Source organism: Salvelinus fontinalis, chromosome 23 (assembly GCF_029448725.1).
Source record: "Salvelinus fontinalis isolate EN_2023a chromosome 23, ASM2944872v1, whole genome shotgun sequence".
Classification (NCBI taxonomy): Eukaryota; Metazoa; Chordata; class Actinopteri; order Salmoniformes; family Salmonidae; genus Salvelinus; species Salvelinus fontinalis.
The window spans coordinates 17,069,417-17,083,085 of NC_074687.1; the positions used below are offsets into that span (position 1 = coordinate 17,069,417).

Sequence of the window (13,669 nt, forward strand, 5' to 3'; positions counted from 1 at the left end):
TTTGTGCGTCTGTAATTAGACAAGTACAGTCATTAGACAAGTATCAAACTCGTAAGAAAATGTATAGACATATTTATAAATCTGAAATTGGATAGGTGCTCCTTGAAGACAAAACTTCAGCTACAAATGTCCTAAGTAATGTTTTACACAGTTATCCAACTCCAGTAAAAGAGCCCACATGTCCTCATTTATAAATATCAGTATAAATATGAAAACATTTGGGAGTACTCACAGATTTGGTACAGAACAAATATTTAAAGTATTGATAGTGTGCGAAGTACCATGTGTACTGCGTGCATTTGAATTGGCATACGTTGTTTGTCGGTTCCACATGGGCCAGTTGCATTTCTCATTGACAGGCGCATGCCTACAATCCGCCACGCTGCCATAAAGCACTGTGTCCCTGGGTAGTACTGTAGGGATGGCGTGGATCTCACGGATGAGGGCAACGACCTCTTTCTTCCTTGAGGGTCTGAGAGCTGGTCTTTCCTCCGTTCTGGCAAGACGCACTCAGTTGTAAACACAACCACACTCCACGAACCTAAAGGCCCTTCTAAGAGCCACGTAATAAATGTGAATAAGCACTGTGTGTCATAACCATACACTAAAGAGAATGGTCAAAATGTATCCTCCGAGAGGGGAACTCAGAACCTGCAGTTCCCAGGGCAGTGGCACTAACTGTCACGCTACGAACCTTGTTTTAAACATAATAACTTGACACTAGTTACATGGACAGTCTGGTGATGACAGGAAGCTTTTGTTGCACAATGTTTTTGTGTAACGGATGAGGAGAATGAGTAAGGGTCGCACCAAAACGCAGCGTTGTATGCAGACATAATTGATATTTATTAAAGACAAGACGAACACGAAAAACTCTTAAACAAACTACAAAACAATAAACGACGTAGACAGACCTGAACTTGAGAACTTACATAGACACGAAGAACGCACGAACAGGAAAGACTAGCCAAGCGAACGAACAAACGAAACAGTCCCGTGTGGTGCAACAGACACAGACACAGGAACAATCACCCACAAACAAACAGTGAGAACAGCCTACCTTAATATGGTTCTCAATCAGAGGAAACGTCAAACACCTGCCTCTAATTGAGAACCATATCAGGCAACACATTAAACCCAACATAGAAACACAATACATAGAATGCCCACCCCAACTCACGCCCTGACCAACTAAACACATACAAAAACAGCTGCAGTTGTACTAGCAAGCAATTATGTTTTTGTTTTAACTGGATGCACTCACACAAAGTGCAAATTTCGATTTTTAGGAACACACTGAAAAGTAACTTGACACTGTATTGATCAGTCAGTGCAAATTTGGATTATAATGACAAGAATAAAATTGCATTTAGAGAGGAGGGAGAGTACTGAATTAATGCATAATGTAAGGTTACTAACGCTAGCTTTGGACCGTCGAAAACAACATGTCTGTCTGGTGTGCTAGCTAGCTAACTGCTTCTTATTTTTATCAGCAACAGTTTGTGTTGGGAGAGGCACGGCTGATCTTGGTCGAGGCTAGCTAGCTAGCAGCTGTTATGTTAACTGCTGAAATCTGGTTGCACACGTAACGTTAGCAAGCAAGCCAATTTGACTGTATGGGGTAGCTAATGTTAAATGAGAAATGCCCATTGCATGATGTATTATAAATTAGCAGCGTGGCAATTTCCCAAAGTTTGGTGTTGACTATGAACTTTACTTAGCTAGCTAACTATAGTACCTATGCTTTGGAAGAATGTGGGATATAAGTTATTGTCAACATTGGGTTATTACGGGTTAACTATTTGGCTAGCTAACTGGATATAGCAGGCAAGGACGTTCGCTAGCTTACTTTTTTGTTTACACAGATGACTTCAGCCTTATATAAAAAACCTTCCTTGGCAAAATATAGCTAGCTAGCTTTCCTCGTTTGTTGGTTAGCTAGCCTGCCAACGTTAGCTCTCCTCTGACTGGTATTCTATCTGTGGTATAACGTTATGTTAGCTAGCTAGTTAGCTAGCGTTACAGCTGCTGGCTAGCTAGTTAGCTAATCAAAACAAAACCACGTTCAGCTCACTAATAATAACAACATTTTCATGTCGAACAATTTATCTGTATGCATTTATTGATTAACCTCAGCTTGAGTACCAAGATATAGATATCTATAGCCTAGGTTTGTCCTCAACCACTTCTTATCATCACTGGCTGGTGCAGGCTGCGCACTGTTTGTGTTGAGTTGCTGATCAACCGAGTTGATAGCCAATCAAGTTCATTTGAGAATTTCATCGAGATTGGTGTCATATTGCCTTTGATATAATGGTAGGGAGATTTGAATTTAACACTGAGCTTCAACCTGCTCTCCACCTAAATATCTCAGTGCCTTCTCCCAGCCAGTCCCTCTCCACCCAAGGACACAGAGGACAGAGGGATGATGATAGGAGAGAGGAGGAGTGGGAGAGAAGAGAGAGGGGGATGGGGGATGGGGGATGGGTTGCAGAGACAGAGAGGATCCGAGAGAGGAGAGCAGATCAATGTGGATCACTTCAGGTAGTGTCTGTTTCTCAGGATGATTGCGCTAATCCTGGATAGCACCATGCTAATGCAACTGCTCTCATCTTCTTCCCTCAATAATTGTTTCAATAAAAACCTACACCTCTCACAATACAGGCATGCTGCAGTACTTCCATCTCTTTTGATTCAACATTTGTATGGGATGGAAAGAGAAAGATTGTGAGGCTATTCCAGCAGTCAAGCCCAGTCAGTGTAGTGACAGCAGCAGTGTGTGTCTCTGTCAGGCTAGCAGAGAGAGGCAGCTTGTTCCCAGTGTTACAGACTGACTGCAATGATCACTCTTTGTTCCCACTGGTAGACTGGCCTGTAATAAGGACAAATCCCTCACTGTCTCTATACTGGCTCAATGTACTACCGCTTTGCAGACACACACACACACACACACACACACACACACACACACACACACACACACACACACACACACACACAGATAAATACACACGCAAGTATTCACACACACAGATAAATACACACGCAAGTATTCACACAGAGAAATACACACTAAAAACACATAAGCAGTAACATGCACACACACACACACATACACACACACTGTAGCAGTGGAATCATTCTTTCCATAAGTAGCTGTAGGACAGTTGGACTGTTGGACTGTCTTTGTCTGAATTTGTTGATATTTTACTCACACACTGCACTCTCCATACCACAGTCCTGACATATCATAACATCATGAACATCACTAAATGTTCTGGCCTCAGTCTAACATGGATCTTTACTGATCGGGACGTTTTACATGATGCTACACTAACCAAACCTTGGAGTGAACCCAAAACACACAATAATGCACGCATCTATACACACACACTCACATGCACGCAAACACACAAATGGAATCATGTAGTAACCAAAAATGTGTTCAACAAATTAAAATATATTTTATATTTGAGATTGTTCAAAGTAGCCACCCTTTGCCTTGATGACAGCTTTGCACACTCTTGGCATTCTCTCAACCAGCTTCACCTGGAATGCTTTTCCAACATTCTTGAAGGAGTTCCCACAATTGCTGAGCACTTCTTGTCTACTTTTCCTTCACTCTGTGGTCCAACTCATCCCATTTGGGTTGAGGTCGGGTGATTGTGGAGGCCAGGTCATCTGACGCAGCACTCCGTCACTCTCCTTCTTGCTCAAATATCCCTTACACAGCCTGGAGGTGTGTTGAGTCAATGTCCTGTTGAAAAACAAATTATAGTACCACTAAGCGCAAACCAGATGGGATGGCGTATCACTGCAGAATGCTGTGGTTGCCATACGGGTTAAGTGTGCTTTGAATTGTAAATAAATCACTGACAGTGTCACCAGCAAAGCACCTCCACACCATCAAAGCTCCTCCTACATGCTTAATGGTGGGAACCACACATGCGGAGATCATCCGTTTACCTAATCTGCGTCTCACAAAGACACGGTGGTTGGAACCAAAAATCTAAAATTTGGACTCATCAGACCAAAGGACAGATTTACAACGGTCTAATGTCCATTGCTCGTGTTTCTTGGCCCAAGCAAGTTTCTTCTTCTTATTGGTGTCCTTTAGTAGTGAATTGTTTGCAGCAATTCGACCATGAAGGCCGATTCACGCAGTCTCCTCTGAACGGTGTATGTTGAGATGTGTCTGTTACTTGAACTCTGTAAAGTACTTATTTGGGCTGCAATTTCTGAGGCTGGTAACTCTAATGAACTTATCCTCTGCAGCAGAGGTAACTTTGGGTTTTCCTTTCCTGTGGCGGTCCTCATGAGAGCCAGTTTCATCATAGCTCTTAATGGGTTTTGCGACTGACCTTCATGTCTTAAAGTAATGATGGACTGTCATTTCTCTTTGCTTATTTGAGCAGTTCTTGCCACAATATGGACTTGGTCCTTTACCAAATAGGGCTATCTTCTGTATACAACCCTTACCTTGTCACAACACAACTGATTGGCTCAAACGCATTAAGAAGGAAAGAAATTCCACAAATGAACTTTTAACAAGGTACACCTGTTAATTTAAATGCATTCCAGGTGACTACCTCATGAAGCTGGTTGAGAGAATGCCACGAGTGTGCAAAGGTGTCATCAAGGCAAAGGGTGGATAAAATAGATAAAAATGTATTTTTTATTTGTTTAACACTTTTTTGGTTACTACATCATTCCGTATGTGTTATTTCATAGTTTTGATGTCTTCACTATTATTTTACAATGTAGAAAATAGTTAAAAAAAAAAAAAAACTTGAAAGAGTAGGTGTTCTAAAAATTTTGACTGGTACTGTACATGCACACACACATACAACTTTGAGTTATCACAACAGTGTGATAACCTCAAATGCGCTGCAGTATTTATAGCAGTCCCTGTCTAGCCAGTAGAGAGAAAACAGGTACCAAAGCCTTAAGATGGCTTGGTTGGCCGATGGTCACCAGAGAGGAGAACTAAGGTCCTTTCTTTAATTACAGTTTTTTACAATCACTTTGGCACTAATTTCAGAACCTTGTGGTCCTTTTTCAAAACTCTAGACACAAAACTCAAAACGGTCATCACTTGTAACACAGGCTGTCCAATGTTCAGAACATTGCATTGTGCATTCATATCTTTAAAGAAACCTTGCACTTGCAGAATCATTGGTTCAAATAACTCACTTATCATGAAATACCATAAGAACATTCATTTAGATCACCCACACACAAGATACCGATAGTTTCACTGTGTAGTTGTTCGTACAATCATTAAATATTGTAGTACAAAATGTGACACGTTTCATTATGCTACTACACGTAAATACTTCACTGTAAAAGGACTAGTAGAGAGGACACTACAGACACAGTGGAATCATTGAACAAAATATGACATTTATTGATGAAATAAAATAAAATCACAACAGAAACAAAGTTTCTTTGAATCAAAGCAAAAATAATTGGCTACAAAAAAAGGAAAAAACAGTTAAAGGTAAATTGCAGTGTTCCTCACCTGGCTTACTGTAAAACATTAACTGCAGTGTTCCTCACCTGGCTTACTGTAAAACATCAACTGCAGTGTTCCTCACCTGGCTTACTGTAAGAAGCAAAACACAGGATTAATTACTGTACTTCTATATTTCCATCAACCCTGTCTTGTGGATTTGGCCACAGGTTCTCATCCACATCACAATGGATGTTTTCATTAGCCAAACATCTTGGGAAGAATCTTCAGGCGAATGCAGACCTGACACTGGTCTGCCGTGATGTCATTGCATGCGTCATCCATAGCCTGGAGAAGGGTGTCTTGTTCGTGAAGGCGCCTATCATATACCTTCCACTTCTATGTGGAGAAAAAATCCTCACTCAGATTAAGGAAAGGAGAGTATGGGGGTAAGTATAGGGTGGTAAATTGTGAATGGGCCTGAAACCATGCTTGCACCATTTGAGCATGGTGGAACCTGACATTATCCCACACAATGACATAGGTCACGCCATCAGCTCTACAGACCTGATTTAGCTCATCAAGGAAGGTTATATTCAAACAGCGAATCATGTGGCTGCCTGCAACTCAATATATAGAGTATATAGAGTAGAGAGCTTTAGATGTTGTTCGACCAAACATTAGAACGGGCAAGATGCGTAATCTAAGCAACTTTGACCGTGGTATGATTATTGATGCCACACATGGTGATTCCAGCATCTCAGAAACAGCTGCCCTCCTGGGATTTTTACGCACTACAGTCTCTAGAGTTTACAGAGAATGGTGCGATAAACAAAACACATTCAGTGAGCCGCAGTTCTGTGGGCAAAACACCTTGTTAATGAGAGAGGTCAGAGGAGAATGTCCAGACTCATTCAAGCTAACAGAAAGGCCACAAATGCTCAAATAACAGCTGTTTAAAACAGTGTTGTGCAGAAGGGCATCTCTTAATGTATAACACCACGAATAATTCAAGCTGTTGTGGAGGCAAAAGGGGGTCCTACCCAGTACTAGATAGGTGTACCTAATAAAGTGGCTGGTGAGTGCACCGTAATGTCAAATCTGAAAACATGGTCTGAAAAAGTGGTACATGGGACCATAGAAAGAGTGTCTGATAAAGAATGATGATGAAATGTTACAGCCATAGATAATGTAGTCCAATTGGTTCATGTTCCACGGTAATTGGTGTCAATGGATCTCGTTATCCTGAAACTTTCATGATCTAAACATGTAATATTGTTTGTCATTTTCCATAAAACTATATATTAAAGGTAATGCAACAGTTACTTGTCATTTTGAGTAATTGTATCAATTGATAGTTAGATCATTGTAATGAAATGAACAGACAGTCATCTCAGATGTAATGTGTGAATTGCATTTTGAAATGGTAATACTTTGATGTTAAGTTGTGTCATTTTGAACAGGTGATTTTAGTTCAATGAACAAATGATCTTAGCTTTATGTGTATTGTATCCAAGCAATTGGGAAAAGTGTTAGAGTTTTGAAAAATTTGCATTTTGATCATTGGTTGTGAGTTTTGTGTCCAGAGTTTTGAAAAATGACATCAAGGTTCCGAAATTAGTGCCAAAGTGATTGTAAAAAACTGTAACTGAAAATGTAGTCCACTGTATTCATGGTACTTATTCTGTCCAACAACTTGTGAAATATTTCTAAACATCTTCCATACTAATAATACCTCCACATGCCAGTAAAACCATTGCAAACCCTCATCGCTCCCTCTTTCTAACAACAAAATGCATGTTAAAAACATCTGGGACTGAATGTTCTTATAAGGATTCCCACGGAACAACCCAGAATATTGTATTTCTATTTCTAGCAATGCATCAAAGGGAGAGAAAAAACAGCACCAAGGTTAATCTGACTGGTGAAATAGATGTGTGTGCTACACCCAAGATGAATGTTAGATAGATACGTATCAAACCACACTCATGATGACTTCTGCTGTCATCATAAGATGACCACAGGGGGAGTGGGTCAGTGTTTGTGTGTGTGTGTGTGTGTCTGTGTGTGTGTGTGTGTGTGTGTGTGTGTGTGTGTGTGTGTGTGTGTGTGTGTGTGTGTGTGTGTGTGTGTGTGTGTGTGTGTGTGTGTGTGTGTGTGTGTGTGTGTGTGTGTGTGTGTGTGTGTGTGTGTGTGTGTGTGTGTGTGTGTGTGTGTGTGTGTGTGTGTCCTGGATGATGACTGTGAGAGAGTAAGCACATCACCTAATGGTAGTTGATAGAGGAGGGAGATGAGCAGTCCCCTATCTCCTAACATCTGTCTCTATCCAACAGTCGTTCTCTATTCTTCTCCGGTACGAGGAAGAGCAAGAAGCTGGTCCTTATCTACGAAACCCCTGTTTAACCCCTCTAATATGTCACATACACACAGGGAGTGCAGATGCACTATCGGGAGCATCTTGACCGGCTGCATCACTGCCTGGTTTGCCAACTGCACCACCCTCGACCGCAAGGCTCTACTGAGGGAGGTGCGAATGGCCCAGCACAATCACTGGGGGCGAGCTCCCAGCTATTCAGGACATTCATACCAGGCAGTGTCTGAGGAAGGCCCGAAAAATGGTAATTATGGTACTGGCACTGGCACTGTTTATAGCTTGCATTATTTTGTTTTTCTTATTTCTCATGTTTTCTTACTTTATATTTTTTCTTCTTAACTTGACATTGAATATGGCATTATTGGGAAAGAGCTCGCAAGTAAGCATTTCACTGTACTGATTTACACCTGCTGTATCCTGTGCACGTGACAAAAAACGTTTAAACTTTAAACACTGCATGCACACACCTCTCTCCAAAGACAAATGAAGACAGTCCAGGCATTGGTGCACTTACTGAAACAGGAAAGCAAGACTCACAAAACACACCACACACATAAACACACACATACAAACAGCCAGCCAGACCCTAGCTTAGTTAAAGGACTTAAATATCACGGGAGAAGTGGAAAATTACCCCTCAAAAGATCAGCCTCAGTCTTTTGCCACAGTATTCCCTCCATTTTAAAGGAAACTCGGATTTAAACCGGATTGAAAAGGCACTGTGCTAGACCACAGCCAATTAACTATAACTGCTCTACTCTACAGAAATAACTGCTCTACTCTACAGAAATAACTGCTCTACTCTACAGAAATAACTGCTCTACTCTACAGAAATAACTGCTCTACTCTACAGAAATAACTGCTCTACTCTACAGAAATAACTGCTCTACTCTACAGAAATAACTGCTCTACTCTACAGAAATAACTGCTCTACTCTACAGAAATAACTGCTCTACTCTACAGAAATAACTGCTCTATTCTACAGAAATAACTGCTCTATTCTACAGAAATAAAAACAACTTCAACTAAAGGAAAATGTGACTAAGCTAACATATGGAATTGTTTTAAGATAGTCATACCATGGATCATTTAGCTATTTGATTTTGAATTTTAGGACCCCTATAGGTATCAAAAAATATATACACTAACTATTTGATAAAATATTGAATTTGGACCTTACTACTAAAGCCCATAGAAACACATTCATACATGGAAAAACAGACCCCCCCCCAAAATCATGAGGAATAAGGTTTTGAAGTGTCTGTCCTATATCTAGGAGATCTAAGAAAGCTCAGGAAATATTTTTGTTTGCTGGACACATTTAACCTCTTTTTTTGTTGAAACAAATCTACCTCCATAATTCCATTCATTTTTTTAAACCGGTACCGAGTTACCTTCAGAGGAGTCCTGTGACAGTTGTGGGGGCCGTAGAGCAAAACGGAGAACACTATCATGTTCCTGCGAGTCTCATTTTTTTATAGAGGTCATATCAGTAGGCCAAACCGTTTGGAGGCTACAGAGATTTTTGTGAGAAGACCGATTTTCGGAATGTCTCCTGGCCTGACAAACAGTGCTGTTGCGCTGCCACTTTCCACAGCAGATGCGGACGGCTGACATAGGCAAAAAAAAATGTTATATCTCTAGCTTAAACTGACAGATTTGAATGGGTATTTTTGTATTATGTTCATTAGATTGATTCACGGGTGCGTCAATATATTTTATGAACATGCATACCGTGTCAATACTGAAGTCCCTCTTTTACAGATATGAAAAATGATGTTAGAGAGATGAAAGACAGATTACATTGCTGTTTCAACACACACACACACACACACACACACACACACACACACACACACACACACACACACACACACACACACACACACACACACACACACACACACACACACAGAAGAGGAAAACACCCTGATTGGCGGATAGCTGGGAGAACTAACCCCCACTGCCTTAAAAGCCTCAATAGGGAAATTGTCTCTTTCTCTCTCTCTCCCTCGCTCTCTTTTTCCTCTCTCCCTCTGCCTCGCTCTTTCTCTATCCTTTTCTCTCTCTCCCGTTCTCTCTCCCTCTCTCTCCTGTTCAGACAGGCAGGCAGGCAGAGAGACAGCTAATTGTATTTCCTGCCTGTTCTTCCATGGGCTTCAATCCCAATTAGATATGCCTGGTCTGATCTGCTGCCAAGCCTCAGCTTGACTAACTGGGTTCAGCTCTCACACACACACACGGACAGACTCCATCACACAGGCCATCTCGGAGAGTGGTCACACTTGAGATTCTCCCACCACCGTGTGAGACAGCCAGGGAGGAAACAGCAGCCAGAGCCCTGAGGGAATGAAACACTGTGACTGAAGAGCGTTCTAATTCAATGAGGACCACTGTGGGTGTGTGTGTGTGTGTCCATATGTGTGGTATGGAGAGGCATGTCATGGCTAACACCATCACCATCCCCTCCTTAGGCTCTGCATTGTCCATCTCCATCCCACTCCATATCAATAGCAAGATACCGACATACAGCTAACGCACTCGCACACACACAGCAGCTGTGTATTCTGTCCCGTTAAAACTTACAGTTTGTGTTTGACTACAGTACCCAGCTGTTAGTGTTACTAAAAAAACAAGATGAGAGAGTGGAGCAGGTCTAATTCCCTTGGCCTGGGGATCGATGGCAAACACAGCTGTGTTTATTTTAAACACAAATCCTGAATCAGGTCTGCCTGTACTTATAGACTTGATTATGTATTGAACCAATTTAAAGGAGCAGAAGCAGGCTATAATGTAACAGCAGTAAATGCCACAGTAATCAGTGCCAGTGGTTGTGTGTGTGAGGAGCGGTGTGGGGTCAGTAGAGGCAGAGCTGTGTTTGTGTGTACAACATGAATAGCAGTGTAATCCTGTTAACTCCATGGTGGGTTTTATATTATACCATAAATACAGCATGGTACAGTCACTATACTCATTCAATAAAGAGAGGTGTGAATGTAAAAAATTTACACAACAATCTCCCTTTCTACTCCCTCAGTCTCTCTTCCCATCTCACTCTCTCTCTATCTCGCTCTGTCTATGTCTCTCTCTCTCTCGATCTATCTTCCCATCTCACTCTCTATCGCGCTCTCTCTGTCTATGTCTCTCTATATCTCTCTCTCTCTGCTCAGTGGTGATTGTTTTAAGGGTTGAAGCTGTTGTTTACAGACTTCAGTTCTGTTCTCTGAACTTATATGTTTCCCCAAAAAAACAATGCCCCCTGGGAAATATGGCTGTTGCTGTTATGGTGTTAAATGAATCCCTGTTTCTTCTCTGTTTTTTCTCCCTTCATTCCCTCTCTCTCCTCCTTTCTCTCTCTCTTCCAATCTGTGAGTAAATATTTAGTTGTCTGAATCACATTAATGTAACATCACTCACAGAACTTCAGTAGAGGATGTTTGATGGCTCACTGAAATGACCTTCTCTGCTTTCATAATTCACCCATCTATTTAGACATATCGCAATAATAATAATAAAACCTGAAATTACTCTGTAATCAAACATTGCATTTTGTCTTTAATAAATGTAATTTAAACTGTTCACAGCCATATTGCAGCCTGCAACACTTCAATTATTAGATTTTTATTAGCTTTTTCAATTAAGACTAGCTCAACCACCAGAACCTACACTCTCCCTCTACTGTATTTCTCAGTGGAAAATGTGCTTTTCTATTCAACAGCTTGTCTATATCTATGACTATAATATAGACTTCAAGCTCACACCTTTCCATCAGTCCTTCGTTATCAGCTGCACTGGCTTCATGCTAAGTGTCTTCATTAGATGCCACACCTAACATAATAGAAGCTATAGAGGACTCATTTTATCTTGCATAATCAAACAGACACACATAGCTACAGTGGGGCTAACTAAAGATATGGAATAAGATGTTACTTACACAAGGCTCTTAGCAGAGGTTCCATTACGCAAATGAGAATTTGTATAATTAATGCTGAGTTATATTCACTACATTTAGCCTACATACAGCACTATGAGTGTCACCAATCTAACCACAGTAATGTTCTCCCAAGGATCCCCCCCACCACCCTCTCTCCGCTCTCAATGGTGCTGAACCGGTTGCCCAGGTGACGTATGATCAAGCGCATCCGCCAGGCAGCGAGCTGTTGAGTTTGACTCACCGTCACCGCAGCAGAGCAAAGCATCGCTGACTGCCAGTATTCACTTTAACATCCACTTTCTCTCAAGGACGCCATTCTCAAGTAGCCTAGCTATTCACTCATTGATAAACAAATACTATATGCGAACTGAAAATAGAGGCTGATTTGAACCCAGAAAGACCCGACATTTAGCCTACAATTTTCTATCTTCCTGTTTTTGAAAACCAAAGTAGCCTATTCAGAATAGGGGATTTAACCTAAACAGAGGCAACTAACTTATTTGTAAAACAATGCTGTTTGAAATTGGTCTACGTTGCATAGAAGGCAATTAGGAATTGATGCTTGTGTTTCCATCAACTTGTGTGCCCTTTATCAAGTCTGTATTTTATATAGGCTAACTGAATAGAATAATATTCACGTCTCTAAATCAATAACAAAATATATACACGTTTTCAATCAACAAATACATAGCCTGGAATAAATGGAAACATTCAACATGTCTGATATGACATGGCACCTTTCTATTAGGGTGCTCGAGGCTTTATCTCTCTCTATCAGTTTATCTCAATACATTATTACACCACATCTAGCATGTCCAGCTATTAATATCTCAATAGGTTAGGTTATTAATGGTAGTAGCCATGCAGTGATGGGGATAAGAGGTGACACCGCTGCCTTCAAATTAAGAGGGATTACCAGCAGCGAAACCTCTCGTTAGATAGCCTGCCTACCAAATCAAATCAAATGTATTTATGAAGCCCTTTTACATCAGCTGGTGTCACAAAGTGCTATACAGAAACCCAGCATAAAATCCCAAACAGCAAGCAATGCATATGTAGCACAATCACACAATGTCAGAAACAGAGATCGCCGCGCATAAAACAGGGGAATTTCACAAGGAAACCAGCCTGTTTCTTACCGTTTTAAGTTTTCAGGGATTCTGAAGGAGAAGAATGACGGATGCGACGCCACTGTCAACCCTCTTCTCTCTCTCTCCTCCCGCGAGCTCTCTGGCGCATCTCACATAGGAGTGGTGGGGACACCCTGCGAGCCCCTGTTTCCTCCTGTCCACCGAATAAAAACACCGAGTTGGGCGCGCGCCATCTACGGTTCGCTGTGCAAGACTCGACAGGCGGGTTGACTGCCTCTGAAACTAGCAAGGACGTTTTCAGTTGCGGAAAATCGGTTTACAGCCAGAGAACATGAAAGGAAAAGGAAAGCTGCGGTCGCTTGGCTTAACAAAGTCAGTCGGATAGATGATGCATAACGTATAGTGATGTATAACAGATAGCTGCAGATAATGCAGCAGCCTAATCGATCTTCTTCCTGAGGCTTCCCATCAGATGCTTTACAGTGCGCTCTGTGTTTATCATCATTAGGAAATAGGCCTACCGACGCTTATCTGGCCACTGGAGACTTAGATCTCTCTACACAAAGACATATTTACACCAGTATTTGTATTGGTTTAAACATTTTCTTTTAAATCATTTAGCAGACGCTCTTATCCAGAGCGATTTACAGGAGCAATTACAGTTGAAGTCTGAAGTTTACATACATTTAGGTTGGAGTCATTAAAACTCGTTTTTCAACCACTCAACAAGTTTCTTGTTAACAAACTATAGTTTTGGCAAGTCGGTTAGGACATCTACTTTGTGCATGACACAAGTCATTTTTCCAACTATTGTTTAC

At 41.2% G+C, this 13,669-nt stretch overlaps 1 protein-coding gene across 3 annotated transcripts in view; it reads right to left on the bottom strand.

Annotated features, from left to right (window-relative positions):
• enox1 (ecto-NOX disulfide-thiol exchanger 1) overlaps nucleotides 1-13,342 on the bottom strand; it is a 102,945-nt gene extending 89,603 nt beyond the window's left edge. For all 3 annotated transcript variants that reach the window (XM_055878071.1, XM_055878069.1, XM_055878070.1), the window contains exon 1: nucleotides 12,900-13,342. The gene's annotated coding sequence lies outside the window, so the exon portion shown is untranslated. The remainder of the gene's footprint in view (nucleotides 1-12,899) is intronic.
• Nucleotides 13,343-13,669: the final 327 nt, after the last annotated feature.